This window comes from Adelges cooleyi, unplaced genomic scaffold, assembly GCF_023614345.1.
Source record: "Adelges cooleyi isolate 19-005CV unplaced genomic scaffold, UGA_ACOO_1.1 ACOO_flye_CR_arks_rails_tigmint_CR_PRNA_9, whole genome shotgun sequence".
Lineage (NCBI taxonomy): Eukaryota > Metazoa > Arthropoda > Insecta > Hemiptera > Adelgidae > Adelges > Adelges cooleyi.
The window spans coordinates 18035922-18054449 of NW_026096579.1; the positions used below are offsets into that span (position 1 = coordinate 18035922).

Sequence of the window (18528 nt, forward strand, 5' to 3'; positions counted from 1 at the left end):
TTAAAAATAAAAATAAAAATGAAAAATATTGTATTTCGCCACTATGTAAAGACAGTTTTTGTAATATAACATGTTAGTTTTAATCTTGTTTACCGTTTAAGTTTATTCAATAGAAAATAACGAGAAGTATTTTTTTTCCGTTTTTCTTCTTGAGATCGATTGATTTACTGGGTTGAAATATTTTTATGCCGAAACAAGTATGCCTTTTCTCAGAACAAGGACAACTGAATCGAAAATTACTTTATATTTTTCATAAGGAACTTAATTATTTGTGTTATTAATGAAAAGTTCAATGTTGGTTCAATCGCTAAAACTTACTTTTAAAACTATTTACAGAACTGGCATTGAATTGTTATACGTTCAAAGAATAGTTGAAAAGGAGAGTGTATAAATCGTACTTAAAATAAAAAACAAAACTTAATATTCGTATATTTTTTTAAAAAAAATTTAATATCTTTGCTAAAAGTTGTTATTTTTTATTAATTTTGTTTTCTTGTTCAATTTCATTATCTAATTTAAAGTTTTTCGGGTCATTTTTTACGTTTTTATTTAGAATCATACAAGAATTAATGTTGTTATTTTTTTTTTTAAGAACTTTGTAGTAATCAAGTACAAATGAGGAAGATGTATGTAACCTTCATTCAGTCAATACAATTTTTTGTGTTCTCACCATATATAGTGTGAAAAATTGTAAAAGACTTTCCACTCCTCAAACATAGAAACAAACGATTGAAATTTTATAGTTCAATTTTTTGTAAAACTCAAAATAAATGGGAGAAAATTACACTTTGACCGTACTAAATTTCTATCTCATTCCAATGTATGAGTAAATCAACAGTCGACTAATATCTGAAAAATGTTTACATTGATTATGATGGATAATAATTAACAACGACAACAAATTATTGTATAGCATTGATCAATCCTAGTCGTGTCCCACTCTTTATTAAAGGTACAATTTCAAGCAAATTATTGCCATTACAATGCTTCTAAACATGTTTGGATTTCTACCATCTACAGATTCTCATCAAAGGGGAAACGCGTTTGTGCCAAAGTGTCAAAGTAAGTCGCAAAATAATAATAATAATAATTATTGTATACATTAATCGTAGTACTGCGACAAAATTTAAATTTCAACAGCTCAACTACTGTTAGGATTAACACCCCGTGTACGGACTACTCTTGCACCGGCTTTAACGGCCTTGTTAATTATTGTGTTAATCTGCGAACAAGACAATCGCGTGCACGTGACAACAGTATAGATGCGAACATTATATTATTATTTTATTATTTAAAACACAACAACAGAGCGGTTCTGATCTCGGGCAAACTTTTCCGCAACGTTAACTCGTGTAATTAAGTGTAGTAAGACTCGGATTTAATGGCCGTGAAACCGCGGTGATTTAAATGCGCCACCTTCAGACATTGCATTGTGCACAAAGGTGTTGTGTATTAAGATCTTCGAGTCGTTCACAATAGTATTATCGTAGTGGAAAATGGGCACTACACTGTAAAGTTACAGAAACGCGGTCAAATCCTCGTTTAAACGTGTTATGACGCACTGCGCAGGTATACTAGGCGGCAATGTGTTGGTTTTAAAATAGACAATGAATAATATTAACAGAAATGTTTTCTATATCTCTCTCTCTCTCTGAAACCAATTACAAATAGAAAACACTACAGTTAAAGTACCGCCAATCTTGGCTTACGAGGAAACCCAATTTACAGAAAAAGATTAGAAAGAAAAAAGAAACAAAAAAAAAAGGTTTGACACTAATCATCACCATTTCAACTATATATGTGTATAAACATATTTATGAGTGTTGAAATTTACAATCTTCCTTAGAGAAACTCCTTTTGATTTTTAAAAACCGTTAAAAGTAACAATTGGCTAATAATTGGTTCATTCTAGTACGGTCAATCCAAATTGTTTTAACAATTTTATTATTGGTTGTATATATTTACATAGGGTGTTTCTCAACAAATTATGAATTCAATGAATCTTTTTTGAAGTTTATCAAATTATTAAATTTACATTTTTTGTTTGTTTTTGGAATAAAAACATAATACAAAAGGCTTGCACAGTAAGGTTGGAGTATAGTTAGGTCAGAAAAGTCTCAGGTTTTTTTTATCTGATTTATAAATAAAATGATTTGATCATTACAATTGTGTTAATTCATTTTAAGAAAAATGTATGACATACATTATTACAAACACAACATAGAAATGTAGACCAAAGATATATATATAATTTGGCTAATTAGATTGTTTCGTTGACTAGTTTTAGAGTATTTGTTTTCGTTTATATTAGTATTTAAAAAATAAACTGTAATTATATATCATAATGTTGTTTAATAATTATTACATTTTTATTCTAAGTATGAAATTTTGTTTGTTTAGTTTATTTTTAAAAACACTGTTATAACAATACAGTTTTTTGGTATAACATTATTCTTCTTGAATCGCGACCGATAAGTATTAAGAGCGGTTTGGTTGAAAATTGAAAAAACAGCATTTCACAGAAACCTTGATCCTTTCATTTCCGATGGGGGAAAAAAACTTAATTAGTATTCTTTACACTTGGGAAAACTGTTGGATCGATAAAGCCAAATAAAAAAAAAAAAACGATATAGACGCACATTGTTAAAACCATTTTAAGAAATGGAACAATAGCGTTAAATACTGCTGACTGTAGGATTTTATGTATCTTTAAATCCACTTAAAACAATTGCCCCTTACTTTTTAAACCAAAATTCATTATAACGATGACTAAGTTGCATTTCACGAACACAACATTTTACAGGATATCAGCCTTAAGTTTTTATATATTATTTTTAAACCAAATAATCGCGTTACAGATTTTTGTATTATGGTGTAAGATAATTTTTTTATTGTACAACGTTAAAAATCGGTTGCTCTAATTTGAATCATCTGTTAAAAATATTTCAATGTAAGCAAGGGAGAAATTTTGTGTACATACTGTTAGAAAATGAGTCCTACACTTTTGGGATGACACCACCTTTATGGACTTAGAAAGCCGATTTTCTTTACTTTAGTATTTTTTTAAAAACTGTACTTGTGTTTTTTAATGTATTTTTAAGAGTATTTGCCGATACATTTTGTTTCATATATTATTCACCATACACTCTCAATATTGTTAAGCAATACACAATGAGTTCATACCTTCTGTGTGTAATTTAATACATTAATATTTAACAAAAAAAACAACAACAAAGAAAATAATACTACAATTGTTATTTTTTTAATGAAATTAAAAGATAACATTATTACTATTATTACGAGCACACCGTGAGAGTTTCCAAGACTACTTGACTTATACTATTATAACTATGTTTAATACGGTATGGAACAAACATTATTTTTCCCAATAGTAATACGTCCCGACATATCATTTAGTGTAAATTAAAAATATTGGTTTTCTTAAACATTACTCGTTCAAAACTGATTTGTTAGACGCGTGCACCAAAGCAATCTATTTTGCGCTAAAGAGAAACCACAGTACTGTAATATTTGGCCAAACGAAAAATAAGCTTGAATTCTCGTGGCGATTAACTCAATTTATTTATGACAAGGGACGGTCAAACGCGCTTGAATAAATAATCCAATCTGGGACGTCGGTCCCTAATCGAGTACTTTCAGACATATTAAACTGTCCACAATAGTAGTAATAATTTATTGTTACTTTGTGACGTTGTAACGCCAATAATAATCCACAAAGGCGTTTAACTGTCTATTTTGCATTCCGTTGGACTTACAAGAATTAAGCCTAAATCGATATTAAATCGAATCTATAGTTCGGTTAGGCACTGCGGTTTAATGACAATATATTTAAAATAGGGCAAAAAGAACAAAAGTTTTAAGCTAAGGTCCGAATATTAGACTGAAATGAGATATACAGTGGAACTGTAATAACATATTATACGGTATTTTTAAAAATCAGTTTCTTTAGTACGGCCAGCGCCCCTTGAATATGTGCCAACAAGTACAATAATTATCTTGATTAATAGACTCACAGATTTTGGCTGAAACCCGAGGTTTTCTAAGACGGCGCACTGCTTATGCAATATCACTACATTGGTGAATAAAGTGGATTAGTGCACAAAGTTCCAGGTTTTCGTGTGAGAGTGAATCAATATTTTAATTTAATTTTTAATTAATCAAAATAATGATACAAGGATGACAACAGCAATAAATCATTATAGACAGGCGTGATCAACAGATTCCTACAGATATTCAGCGAAGCGTTTATTGATAAGTGATTTTATCACTTTCAGTTATAACATTATTACATTTTTTTTTCACAGAATATGATCTAATCTTGTTTTTACTTGCACCTTATAGCTTTTGGTGGTTTGATCAAAGATATAATTAGTTTTAGCAACGATCATGCTACCTAACCAGACATATTTTGTAAGCCATATCCTCCTTTTTCGTACATTCATCTTAAAGTTTTTATTTTAGCTATAACCATCTTGCCTTGATCCCATTGAACTGACTTTTATTTTGTTTTCACTGTTCTAGATCTACTGCTGATGTTTGTAGATCAAATACTGAAATATAGCGACCGCCTAATGTTTGCACATAATATGTTAAGATTGATCGATTATATGTTAACGATCGTTAGACCACAGTAAACCGCAGCCGTCAGATACAGTTTGATGGAAATTATTTTTTGTAGCATTTATTTTAAACGACACGTTGACAATTCGACCAGTACACCCTTCAATATGAAATAGACATTTTCTGGCAGTTGTATTATAAAATATACACACACATATATATATAAACTAAATGGTAAATATTATAAAAAAATAATTTCATGGCTACACACTTTACCGGTTAAAAACGGTGTTCGACAGGAGTGTTTGTGGTTCGACGGTGTTATTAAATAATTATGTTGTATACTATATTGAATTTTTATTTGTACTACTATATTGAAAGCCAAATAAGTCGGGCATCAACTTTAAATAAAATTAATATCGAAGGACAACTTGACATCGTGACAAGCTTCGCTGATGGTTTACATATTATAGTAGTTCTGACTGGGAATATAGAATAACTATTTAATGAGCTACTGAATAAAATATAAACAAAACGCTTTGTGCACAATGCATCTACGATTAAAATACGTTTTTTTTTATTACTTATGTTTTTCAAAAACCAAAAATAATGTACATTTACTTACTTGGTAAACTTAATAAAAAAAACAATTTAATTCATAAATCTTTAAGGGACATCCTATGTAAATACATGTACTTATATATAATAATTGAAACGAAAAGTTTTTTTTTATCATTATTTATTATTTATTTATCGAGTTCAACATAAACACGGACAATTGGATTTTATATGTAGGTAGTAGTGATTTTGTTTAATATTTGTAAAGGTTAAATGAAAGAATATTCTACCAAATAAGAAAACAGTTAAAATAATTATTTGGATTGGATTTGCTACAAATATATATATATATATATATAAATAAAATATATTTAAACAAACTTACTGGTAAAAGAAAGTAATAATAACTTGTAGTTTCAAAGTAATTGATATTCTGATTTTTGTTATTTTGTCTACAATGCACTATTGTTGGAGATTACACAAATTATTGTCCTAAATTATTGATGCCAACTATAATATAAATTAATTGTGATTCCCTATAACCTTCACATGTCTCTGATATGGTTTTTTCTTTGACTTTCTCGTTAGTAGTGAGATTTTTTTCTTCTTCAGTACTCTGCTTGTCAACGGGATCACGAATTGTGTAGTCTATTATCACGCTTCCTGTTCCACGCTAATACATATCCTGTGTGGTGTTTTTTTTTTTATACATTTTTTTATTTTTTTTTATTTTTCTAATAAACTTCGGGTAAATACGGAACTCGGAAGTAGCTGTCAAATCGTCAGTTCCGGCGTTGTGATTTATTTTTCCACGTGACACTACATGGGCGCTACACGTCGATAATTGATTGTGGAGCTTTACGACCGCCGTAGACGTGTCATCAATTGGATATACAAACCGATCGTTCACTTCATTCATCATTTATGTGGGTTGTCTTCGCCGGTCTCCGGGGTTTTCCCCGGACACGGTCCGCCATGCGGTGTTTCAGGTTTTACCCGAGACCTTATTTATTTATAGTAAACAATGGATCCATAGTGCACGAGGGGCTGTGGCGAATCCGAATCTAAGAAAATACGACCGAGTTGCTCGCTCATGGAAAATGTTATTCGTCGAATCTGTAAAGTACAGAACATGGGTCGAGAAGGCCTAATGAACATTATTAGACGTCTTTAGTATGACCTAGACATTATAAGTATTTATTTTTTCCATACAAAAATACCAACATGTGTTTAGTAATTTGTACAAACACGGTAAATAGCTCATAACTATGGATATAGTATTAATACGTTAAGGATAAGACATTAATTGTCTCTACTTTTTCTTTTTTGGAACTTATTTTAGTACATTTTTTTTTTTTAATGTAATTTACTCTTGAAATTTAACGTGGAAATGATAACATAATATTATTTCAATTGCGTAATATAATAAAAAAAATCAACTAGTCGGTAACCAGCTTAAAAAAATCATTTTTGGAGTCGTTTGATATTTTTCCTATTAAAATGATGACAGTAAATTTTTAGAAAACCTAAAAATTCAACGCTAATCAACCCAAATAATTAAAATACAAATTTTGACTGTACAATGCTCTTGTCTATATTTAATATTTTTACTATCTACAGATTCGAATCAAAACTTTAATTTGAAAGTATATTTGTATCATATATATTATATATACATAAATATATATTTTTTTTTTTGAGGTATGACTAAATGTACTAAATGATACTAAAACATCTGGGAAATGTTTGTTTTTCTATTGCTAACATTTGTATGTCGAACAAAGAAACTTAATTCTATTACTGATCGAACTTACTCATTTCATGTAACTTTTAGACACACGTAGCCCTATTTCATATTTTTTTTTTAGGATTTTCCTAGTTATTACATCATGTAAAACAACAGCTAATATATTCATTATAGCTCGGAGAAGCTAGAACGTTTAACTTCTTAGTTTTTTTTTTTTTAGATGCGTGGGTTGTTCAGAATATTTTCATACTACTCCGTTATATAGCAAAATATATACTAAAAAATCATTTTTATACTCAATTTAAGCACTGTTAATAGAAAATTTCAAGGAAAAATATTACCATACCAACGGGTAATAAAGTAATAATATATCCACATTTTTCAATTTCCTTATGTATTATAATGTAAAATCAATAATGCCATTTTCCTATTCGGTATACATACTTTTATAAAAAAAAAAAAAAATCCAGACGGAATTCGAGTAGCTAATCTTCTATAACAACGACGTTATAGTTCCTAGTAACAATGTACTATCTTCAGAACTCAGTCGGACCGACATTCAAACGAAACACAATATTTCATTTTAATTGGATAGCAGTCTGGTCTTTTTTTTTCTTCATTTTGTCGCCCAGGAACATGCTTTATACCAACGGAAACCCCGTTAAATCTATTAGAGTATTTAGAGGATTTTTTTTATTTCGTTTGACATAAAAATACTTCTTTTTAAGTAAGAATAGAATACTTTTTTTTTAAAAAATACAATTTTTCTGCGCTGCAACGAAAGTTTTTAAATGTCTCACGTAGAATGAGAATTCGATTGAGTCAACAACATGTTATTAGAATAATAAGTATGAAATCGTTTTTAGTGGACTTTTATCACCGCAATACAAATTTTTAACATGTCCAATAACGACACCGCGAACAAGTGAAGGGCGTGTAACAGAAAAGTGTCCATTTAGAATGAAAGGAAAACTTTACAAAACTGTATCAAGGCCAACGCAATGACGCGTTGAATCCAGTCTTAGATATTAAATAAGAGAAACAAAAAAAGTTCGAGGTATCTAAAATAGGAATATTAAGATGGATGTGTGGAGACCGAGGATTTGGTTTGCCAATGTCGAGTGGTATAATCGTTACCAAAACTAATTATAACTTCGGCCAATCCATCAACAGCTATACAATGCAAGTGAAAACGCACTAAGTTGTACACTTCTCATGTATAATGCACGCTTGTGCTACATTATGTACCGGTATACGAACAATTAAATGATTGATATAGTATTGAAACTAAAATGTTTAGCAAGTACTATTATTTTTGCTTCTCGGAAATATTAAACGAATTTAGTTTTTTTTTTCTCAAGCCAGTAGAGTATGGTCGGGGTATAGTGTAGCAGGAGCATATTGGTACGAGGGAGGTCACACAGAAAATATTAAAACTAAAAGTGATAACATGACTTTCAAATAAACGTTTCAATGCGAATCTATAAGTATACAAATATCGATAAAATCAATTTTATGACAATAATGTGCTTAAAATGATATTTTGAGTATTAGGTAGGACACGATTACGGTTGATCATCTAACTACGTTAATTTGAAGCTGTTGTTACCCATATAGCGTAATAATTAACAATATAATGAAAATATTTTCAAATAGTTGCACCTATACAACAGTCAAAGTACAATTTACCCTTTTTTAATTTATCTTTATAAAAATAAGGTTGATTACAGATTTTCGAGAAAATCCTATACGGTACAACCTCGGACTAGATCTCCTCCCACTGTAATTTTCAGACCTTAAGTCCTAGAATTTTTTTTTCAAAAAGAGAATTATTAAGACAACTGTCTACTCCTTGAAAGGGTATTTTGGTTTGCCAACGTTTATCGATAATAGTATATCTAAATAATATTGCACCGAGTTGTTGTGAAAATCCGGACCAAATCAGACATTCAAATGGTTCAAAAAAATTCGCTTAAGAAATTCAGTGTTAAAAAAACACTGAACAGTTTTGTCTAATATTTTTTTAAAATATTTGTACATAGTGCATCCATGTTCGTTTATTACTTGCAAGTATAGGTACGGCCGTTTTTTTTAATAATTTTAACTTAAGTCGTTACATTTTAAAACATAGATTATGGGACATTTGTACTCACCAAAAATGATACAATTTAATGTAACGTATAAAACAAATATTACCTAAACTAAAAGACCCATGCGAGAATATTGTCAATATGTGATTTATTGTAGCATTCAAACTTCAATCTATCGATTGCATTGACAAGTGCTGGCACATCGACATAACACAGAAATACAGCATAGTGCTGTACCTGACTTACACTTGTTTCTTAGTGTTATATTTCATACTAGATAAACGATTTAAAAATGATTTTTAAAATCACATTTTTGTTGGCGTGTCTGAACATTTTAGTTATAGCACCAAAAACTCCAGGAGAGGTAAATATAAACGATTGAATTTAATTGATTATTTTTTTTTTAGTAGGTAAAAATGTATTTTACATTTTTTATAACCCCATAAAAATCTTTCGCTTTTTTAAGATAAAAATTTAAAATAATTTCATCATAATTCAAATGTTTTCTCATCAATTTTTAAATGTAATTACATTTTGGGTGCACCCATTTTAAAAATGAATGATTGCGGGTAACACCAACAATGAGCGTACGTGGCACTTTATTTATATCTCGCATTTCCCCACTCATTTGTGACATTACCCATTGCGGGTAATATCACATTAAGTTACTTCTAACCAACTAAATGCAAGGCAATAATTTTGCAGATTCGTAATTAGTAGGAAAAGTACTATTAATGCAGATTATCAAAAATACAAATCTACAAAATTTTTGCATTTCAACAAAATAACAAATTTTATAACATAATTATTGAAGTAATATTTATGAATGTAGTGTGCATTATAAAATCCCTACAAAAGGCTTAAAAAAAATGTTCATGCACTAAAATTTTAATACATTGCACCTATAAAATACACTAAATAATATTTTTATTTGAAAAATATAGAATACATAGAAAAAACTTACTTTCATACAACGTGATTTCAGTTTTCCACAAATTGTATAACAATTATTGAAGTGATATTTATGAATGTAGTGTGCATTATAAAATCCCTACAAATGCTCTAAAAAATATTTACGTGCACTAAAATTGCAAAACAATGCACATGTAAAATACACTAAATTATATATTGTTTGATAAATATAGAATACATTAAGTTTTGAATAAAAGACAGTTATAAATAAATTTCAAAAGGTTTTACAGTTTTTCGATGTTGCCTTTGAGCGTTGGTTTTGGTTTTGAACAATCTAAGTTTTGATATAGTACGGATACGTCCAACAAATTTAAATTTTTAGAAAACAGAATGAAATTGTTTTTTTTTTTAAGCTTCGATACTACTAAATTGAACTATTATGAGTGTGCATAATTTGATTACACGGTATAATATTATTTTTAATTAATTAATTTGTATTCAATTCACCTATATATACATTTGATAATCACAAATAAAAAATACGAGTTTAAAATTACAATAGTACAAAAAAATGATGCGTTGACGATCCGTTGTGTAAAAATCTTCGAAAAATCGATTTCCGGTTATGTAGATTTATTCAATTGTTATTATATTTTTTTCAATGAAACAATATACAAATTTCAAAATACTTAATTCGTAAAATGCTTTTCTGTTTCTAGATTTCTGATCCCAGTGGAAATCAACAGGTATTATACTGTATTTATAATTATAAGTACACTTTAAAGTACAACTTTCGGCCTTAACAGTAAAAAAAGTCTTGGACTTTTTAGAAAACCTATTATATCGGTTTCCTTAATCGACTCTCTCAGTTCTACGTTCATCCTTCGTTCGTATTCGGTGTTTTCAGTAATCTTTTTAGGGCTGAAGATCCTCCTTAATAATTTCCTCTCAAATGTCATTAGTGCGATTAATATATAACTTCATTAATTATTTAGATGATGTTTAATAAATTAAAATTGCTTTTATACTAAAAAATATTAAATAATTAATTTGCATTATTTGTTAACTTTCAAACAACACAACTGAAATAGGAAAACATAATCGAATTGGAAGAGTTGTATGATGTGGGAGTTTTACAATCCTTAAATTCTATACCGACGTTTGACAAGACAGATGTTCGGTTTGAAAAAAGGGATATTAAACGTCTTACGAAAGACTGCGACCTTGACAATGACTGTTTGAACCAGAAAAAAGCGTCCGTTAAAAAGTACCAGCAAAAAATGCAAGCGATCCAGTGTAAACACGGTTTGTTCGTTTTGAGTGTTTTACGCGAACTGCAAGTTATCATCGAAAGATCGCCAGATATCACGGAACTAAAAAAAAAACTTAAACATCCCGTTTTGATACATAAACTTTTTTTGAAAAAAATGTTGTGTCTGTTAAACATGGCGCAATGGGACGCACTCGCTTGGCAAATCGAAGTGTTCGCCTTTGTGGAGGGCATCACGGCTTCGAACGCTGACCTAAGTTTTTACAAAACATATTTCAAGGATAACCACAAACGCATGCAAGAAAAACCGTTATCATTCGTCGGTCAATGTGTCCAGGAAAATTATTTATTTTCTCGAGGCGAGGTTACAACCCCAGAAGAATCAATGATAACCAGTATCGTCAACGATTATTATTTGCCTATGCAGTTAATGTACAAAAAATGTAAGTTAGACCCCCAAAATGTCTACACTGTAAAAAATCTCATGTTGTACCATCTGCACCCAAAGCATGATTTCATTTTTGAATGGGGGATGTATAGCCACCAAGTTGATACAGAAAAAATCGAACAGCAGTGTCGAGGATATGGCATGTCAAACATTTCGCAACAATGGTGTCTTGAAAGGGCATTGGATCCGGTTGGAAATAATTACTACAATATCCTGATTTCAAAAGGTATCCACTTAAGGATTGTGTACTTCGTATTGTTACACTTACACGTATACAGCACCTTAAAAAACCGAGAGATTGAAGTTGACGAACAAATGCATCAAGCCTGGAATAAGCCCGTTAAATGTCTGAAAAAAATCTTAAGGTTGCTTAGGTTTAAGGGAAACATGTACTGGTCTGCAATACACATTATGATGGACAACTTAAATAATATTAGCAAAGAAAAACTCGCCGCACAGGAAGCGTATACAAGAAAATATTTTTGTCAAGCTTTAGAAGATTTAAGACCCGCTGATACATCCGACATTAATCAACAATTAATAGAATCAAAAGTTCCAAAAGAATCCGAAAGCATGTACGATTATATAGATACTAATTTTTGTGAACTACAGCTTTTCATTAATAAATTAGAATGTTCGTTACAGCCAGTCGATGGCACGTTTGTTCGTTTAATAGTGTCTGCTGAAGGAAATGAAACCTTTTATATGCATCAAACGATTTAGAAATTAAAAATTTTAATAATAATAATAATTGTGTAATACAATTTTTAATAAATGCCTAATTATATTCTTCTTTTCTGTTTACATAGTAATAATAATAATTTGTATGCTATAATATTTTTTCTCTAATATACGCACTTAATAAATAATAATCAAAATTTTGTTTTGCGATTTACATGTATATTTTCACTATAACTCGTTGCAAATTGCATGTCATATTGACCTTAGAAGCAATGTTTGAAAGCAAATTTCAAGGTGCTTGTATATTATTGAAAGATGTATGTTTTACAACGATATATTATTTTGTTTTTATTATCGATGAGCCAAAAGTAGTCAAAGTAAACGAATGTAGCCAAATAACAGCTGAAAACGTTTAGTACTTTTTCTGGGGGTCTAAGAAAAGTGGACTTTTTAAAGTTAAATGCAAACTTATACGCTTGATTTTCTTTTTAAATAAAGAATATTTTGCCGAAAATCATAGTAATCTTTAGCAATTGATATTTTGATTATTTTTTTATGCTAACTACTAAAAGTAACGATAATTATGTAAAATATTGAAATTTTTCATAAACAGTCGAACAAACGGTGGCCTTAGTCGACAGCTGTTGTTAAAGTATACTTATGATGTAAGTCTTCTTTTCTTTTTTTTTTGCTATTCAGCTGCTACGGCTAACGATACACAAATACAAATTTATACGTCTTGGGACAAAATATATATTATAAGCAAATTGTGAAATATAGTACCTACATTATTTTTCATGTAACTTACTAAAAGTTGTAACAGTAAATCATTAAAAAGCTCTCTTTGTTGTAATTTAATACATAAGAAAAGGTAAAGGAAATAACTTGACTTCGAATAACAGTTCCTGAAAAACCCTTAGAAATTAAACTATCCTTATTATCGTCATATTGGTTAAATTTGATTTGCCAATTTTCTTATAATATCCTCACTCGAATCATTAATATAATATTAAGTTATAGTTTAAATTTTATGATAACTAGTACCGTCTTTCGAGTAAAGGTGGAGTGGGCATAAATAGCTATCACCAAAAATTCTGGTGTCTGGCTGAGATTTAACTAAGTAGCTTAAGCTATCATTTAATCCACAGTGATAGTTTTTATAAATTGTTTTTCATTGTTTTTTTTTAATTAGTAAAACTCGGTACATTTTTAAGACACGCGGTTCTAACTACTGGCGTTTAGAAGAATATGAAAAGACTTTCGAGATTGATTATAGCTATAGTAAAGTTTTTACTTATTAAAAAAAAATGTTGTGTTCACTTAGTATACCATAAGATTTCTTCTAGGATGGGGCACATAAAATTTACTTAAAAATCTGCAGTGAAGCTTTGTTTTATTAGGGAAAACCCAAACTAAAGGGAGGGGGGGAATTACGAAAACTGTTTTTTGCGGATGTTAAATGTTTAAGAAAAAATTATCAAATCATGCCAATATATTAACGGATACTATTTAGAGTGGTCCCGGTAAGTTTCGATTGCCCAAGCATGTTTTAGGTTTTAATGACATTTTTTAAAAGTGATTTTATCACATTTAGTCGGTTCCGTCCAACTTAAGTCCTGACCCCAATTTTAATGGGTTTTTCTCTTTTAAATATCCGTCGTTAGCCATACTTAAGGTTAGGTTACTATTTGTTTTACCGACTATTACAGGCGGTAGTCGTACAATTATACAATATCTATGTGCGCAAATGGTATGTTAAAAAGTAACACTAAGATATGCAAAAGAAAACGAAAAAAAAAAATTGGAAATTCAAGCATTGACAATTTTATACATTGTTTTTGTCGCTAGATCGACGTTTACTTCTGCCTTTAATGTATGAATATTAATCGATGGAAAAAAAATGTACTCAGGCATTCTCATGTATGCACAAGTGCCGAAATTTGATGTTTTTTTGAAAATATTTTCAATTTCATATAACCTTAGCATATTCAATATAAAATGTGTTATCAACAAAATCGCACATGGAAAACCGAAATTTTGACACCCCCAACCCCCCGCGAGAAAGGTTGACATGTCTTTGGCGCATTTTTAAGATTTAAGAACTGATAATTAGTCTGAAGATAGGTCTAACAAACCACATAAAACATCAGTGTAGTGTATTTATAAAAAGGACGCATTTACTTTTTTGTTTTTTAATTCTGTAATTCGATTTTGTTGTAGATCGAAAAATATAAGAAAAACAGTAAACTCAGACTCACACTTTGGTCATACAATTGTAGTCACAACTATACGTTTTTGGGTAAAATTTTGAAAACGTTTACTCTTTTTTGTCGTTATACCATCTAGTACGTAGTAATAATGTTTATAACGTTTTTTTTTTCTCATTTAATATTATTTTGTACATCAAAAAGGTATGCAAATTGTGCTGAAAAAATTGCGTTTTCGTGTAAACGCTTAGGCGAGAATTCGATAAACAACACTTCAAATCATATTTTTAAATATTCGTTTACTTTTGAACTCGGTGTCAACTCGGTTTAAATCACGTTGTCGATTTGCGAAAATATAGAAAAACTTTTCTAACAATAAATTGAAATAATTTATAAATCGCATTGGCCTAAAATGAAAACACTGGTTTGTTGAAAATTTACCAAGAACCTTTGGTGTCAATAATAAATATTTTGATATTGAGAAGAATACAAAGCAATGAGCTTTTTTAAAATTGATAGATATATTTTATGGCTTCGATGTTGAGCAGCGATGCTATTGGTTTTTGCAATGATGTGAGCTTTTTTTTGTGTCTGTATACATTGTAACTTTTTTGATACTTGACCGATTCTTTTGAGTGGCAACTATATAAATCATAAAATGTATCTACTTGGTATTGAGTCGGATCGATTTGAAATTAAAGTTTCAACATTTACTGGCTATCATTTTTGTTTTTATTTAATAAATAAAAGATCTGGGTATGGTATATTATTCTTGAAAACTAATTTGTCCAAAACATTATTGCATTTTTTTATATATTCTACGGCTGTTTTTTTGGTTACATCGAGATGCAAAAGTCAAACTACGGTAGCATATCACATGTGTTTTGCGTATATTTGATTTAGCCAAGGTTAGTTGACAAAAGGTGTTAACACCAACGGTAAAAAAATATATAGTAGATAGTAAACCTATGTAAAAAAATGTTTTACAGAAAAATACTTCAAATATTATAATATTTGCAAAACATCCATGATGTTCAACATATTTCATCTTACTTCTATTTTCTAAAACTCATTTTCTTTATAGCAATTAGTATAAGTGATGTATTAATTAAATAAGCCGTTGTCCAATTATACTGACTGAATAGTGTACCTATAATATACAGGATGACTGGTTAATTATGCCCGACTCAATATTATAAGAAATGAAATACTTTTAGCTTCGATGCGGACTGTAAAACTGCCATTAAATAATGTCAATTAATAATTCTTGTCATTCTAATCTCAATACATTAGTTACACTGTAACTTTTTTAATACTGGACCAATTCCCTCGAGTAGCAACTCTATAAATCACAAATTTCATCTAGTTGGTACTTGGGGGGGGGGGGGGTGGTGTTTAGATTTAATTTTTATTTAAAAGTTAGAAACTCAATTTTTCTTTAGAAAACAACAGTAAATTAATATACAGGGTGGAGCAGTAAAACGGACGATTTTTCAATGTATTTAAACCCGTTTCACTACCCCATCCTTTACAATTTAAGGATCTATGAAAAGGTTTTTTTAGTTGCATTTTGTTTTGTACATTGTCAATCTTGTAAAATAGAAGTATAATAAAGCTTTGAAAGAATATAATCTATAAAGTATAAATAGTTATTGTGAGATGTGAGATTGCTTTAATGGAAGTATATAATACATAAATATTAATTTTATTGAGAATAAGCGATTATAATTTAAACTATGGAGTACAAACGATTAAAACATGAATCGTCGACCATTCCAACTAAATTTAACAAGACATTGTATATTATGTGTTATTTGGTCCACTATGTTTTTCAAGAAAAAAACCAGTACAGTAGGGTCGGGGCATAGTGGAGACGGGGAGGTCAGAGGTTTATAGGAATTTTTAAATCTGAAAGTAATAAAATCACTTTCGAAAAAACGCTTAGATGCAAATCGGTAGTTAGTATTTTCAAGCCAGTACAGTCGCACATACATATACACATACAATGCGCACATAAAGTCCTAAAACAAATATTAGACTAAAAGACTCATGCGAGAATATTGTCAATATGTGATTTATTGTAGCATTCAAACTTCAATCTATCGATTGCATTGACAAGTGCTGGCACATCGACATAACACAGAAATACAACATAGTGCTGTACCTGACTTACACTTCTGTACTTGTTTCTTAGTGTTATATTTCATACTAGATAAACGATTTAAAAATGATTTTTAAAATCACATTTTTGTTGGTGTGTCTGAACGTTTTAGTTATAGCACCAAAAACTCCAGGAGAGGTAAATATAAACGATTAAATTTAATGGATTATTTTTTTTTAGTAGGTAAGAATTTATTTTACGTTTTTTATAACCCCATAAAATGTTTCGCATTCTTAAGATAAAAATTAAAAATAATTTTATCATACTTTAAATGTTTTCTCATCAATTTTTAAATGTTATTTCATTTTGAGTGTACCGATTTCAAAAATAAATGATTGTGTACACTAGTGTTATAATATACTTTGGATCGTTTAAAAGTTGTACGAATCGTTTTGATACTCGTTAATTTATTACGTTTTATACACCATTACCAAAAAAATAAATATAAACGATAAAAACATTTTGATTAGACCATGATAAAAGAATCACCCTGTATATAGAGTTAGTACACTAAACAATCGATACATCTTTTTGGAACATATCTACCGTACAGTGAAAAATATATAGAGCCACCGGATATTTGATTATTGTATACATAGTCCATAAGTCAGAGCTATATTTAAATAGTAAAACAGTCGGTTTTAATAAAAATTATTGTAGCTTTCAAACTTCAATCTATCGATTGTATTGACAATTGCTGGCACATCGACATAACACAGCAATACAACATAGTGCTGTACCTGACTTACACTCTGCTGTTTTTAGTGTTATATTTCATACTAGGTAAAGGTAAAAATGATTTTTAAAATCAAATTTTTGTCGGCGTGTTTGAGCATTTTAGTAAAAGTACCAAAATCTCCAGGAGAAGTAGATATAAACGATTAAATTTAATTGATTATTTTTTTTTTAGTAAGTAAATATGTATTTTACGTTTTTTTAAAAACCCATAAAATGTTTCGCATTCTTAAGATAAAAATTAGAAATAATTTTATCACACCTTAAATGTCTTTCTCATCAACTTTTAAATGTAATTACATTTTTGGTGTACCCATTTTAAAAATGAATGATTGCGGGTAACACCAACAATGAGCGTACGTGGTACTTTTTATTATATCCCGCTTTCTCCCACTCATTTGTGACATTATCCACTGCTGGTAATGTCACATTGAATTACTTTTATCCAACTAAATTCAAGAAATTCGCAATCATCAAAAAAGTACTATTAATGCAAAATTATAAAAATACAAATCTACAAAAACTTTTGTAAAGAAAAAAAATATTAAAATAACAAATTTTATAACACAATTGTTGAAGAGACGTTGACTTATAATTGACAAACTGTATTATACGATAGGTAGGAATGTAGAGGATGCATGTTTAGCACACCAATATTATACACAATAATTATTGTAAAACGAATATTTATTTGTAAGAAGGTGTCGGATAAATAATTTTGGTTATTTAAGATCCATTATGGGTAACATATAAAGGACTAGTTATTAATTTTAAGACAAAATAAAATAATTTAATATAAAAAATGAGTGGGTAACCCGAGACCTTGCAGCTTACTATATGTACGTCGGTGGGCTAAAACACAGAAAACGCTGTACGCTTGACCGAGCAAAATGACAAATCCCAGTAGCTGTTCAGTGCTTGTATCTTGAGTACCAACTGACAGCCCAGCTTTAATCATCTGTTTCCTAGTATACGGTGTATCTGCTTAAGTACCAACCGCATACTATCCTGATACGGTGTTTGTGCTTTGGCACCAACCGCTTCTTATCTGTATTAGGTGCTTTTAGTATTACACCAACAACCGGCTAGTTAATCCTGTAATATCTTTTTTTTTTAATATTATATTTCATTTTGTTTT

General features: G+C 29.6%; 1 protein-coding gene across 1 annotated transcript in view; it reads right to left on the reverse strand.

Annotated features, from left to right (window-relative positions):
* The window catches only part of LOC126846329 (probable G-protein coupled receptor CG31760), an 82189-nt gene that overhangs the window by 22038 nt on the left and 41623 nt on the right, over positions 1-18528 (reverse strand). The gene's annotated exons all lie outside the window — the stretch shown is intronic.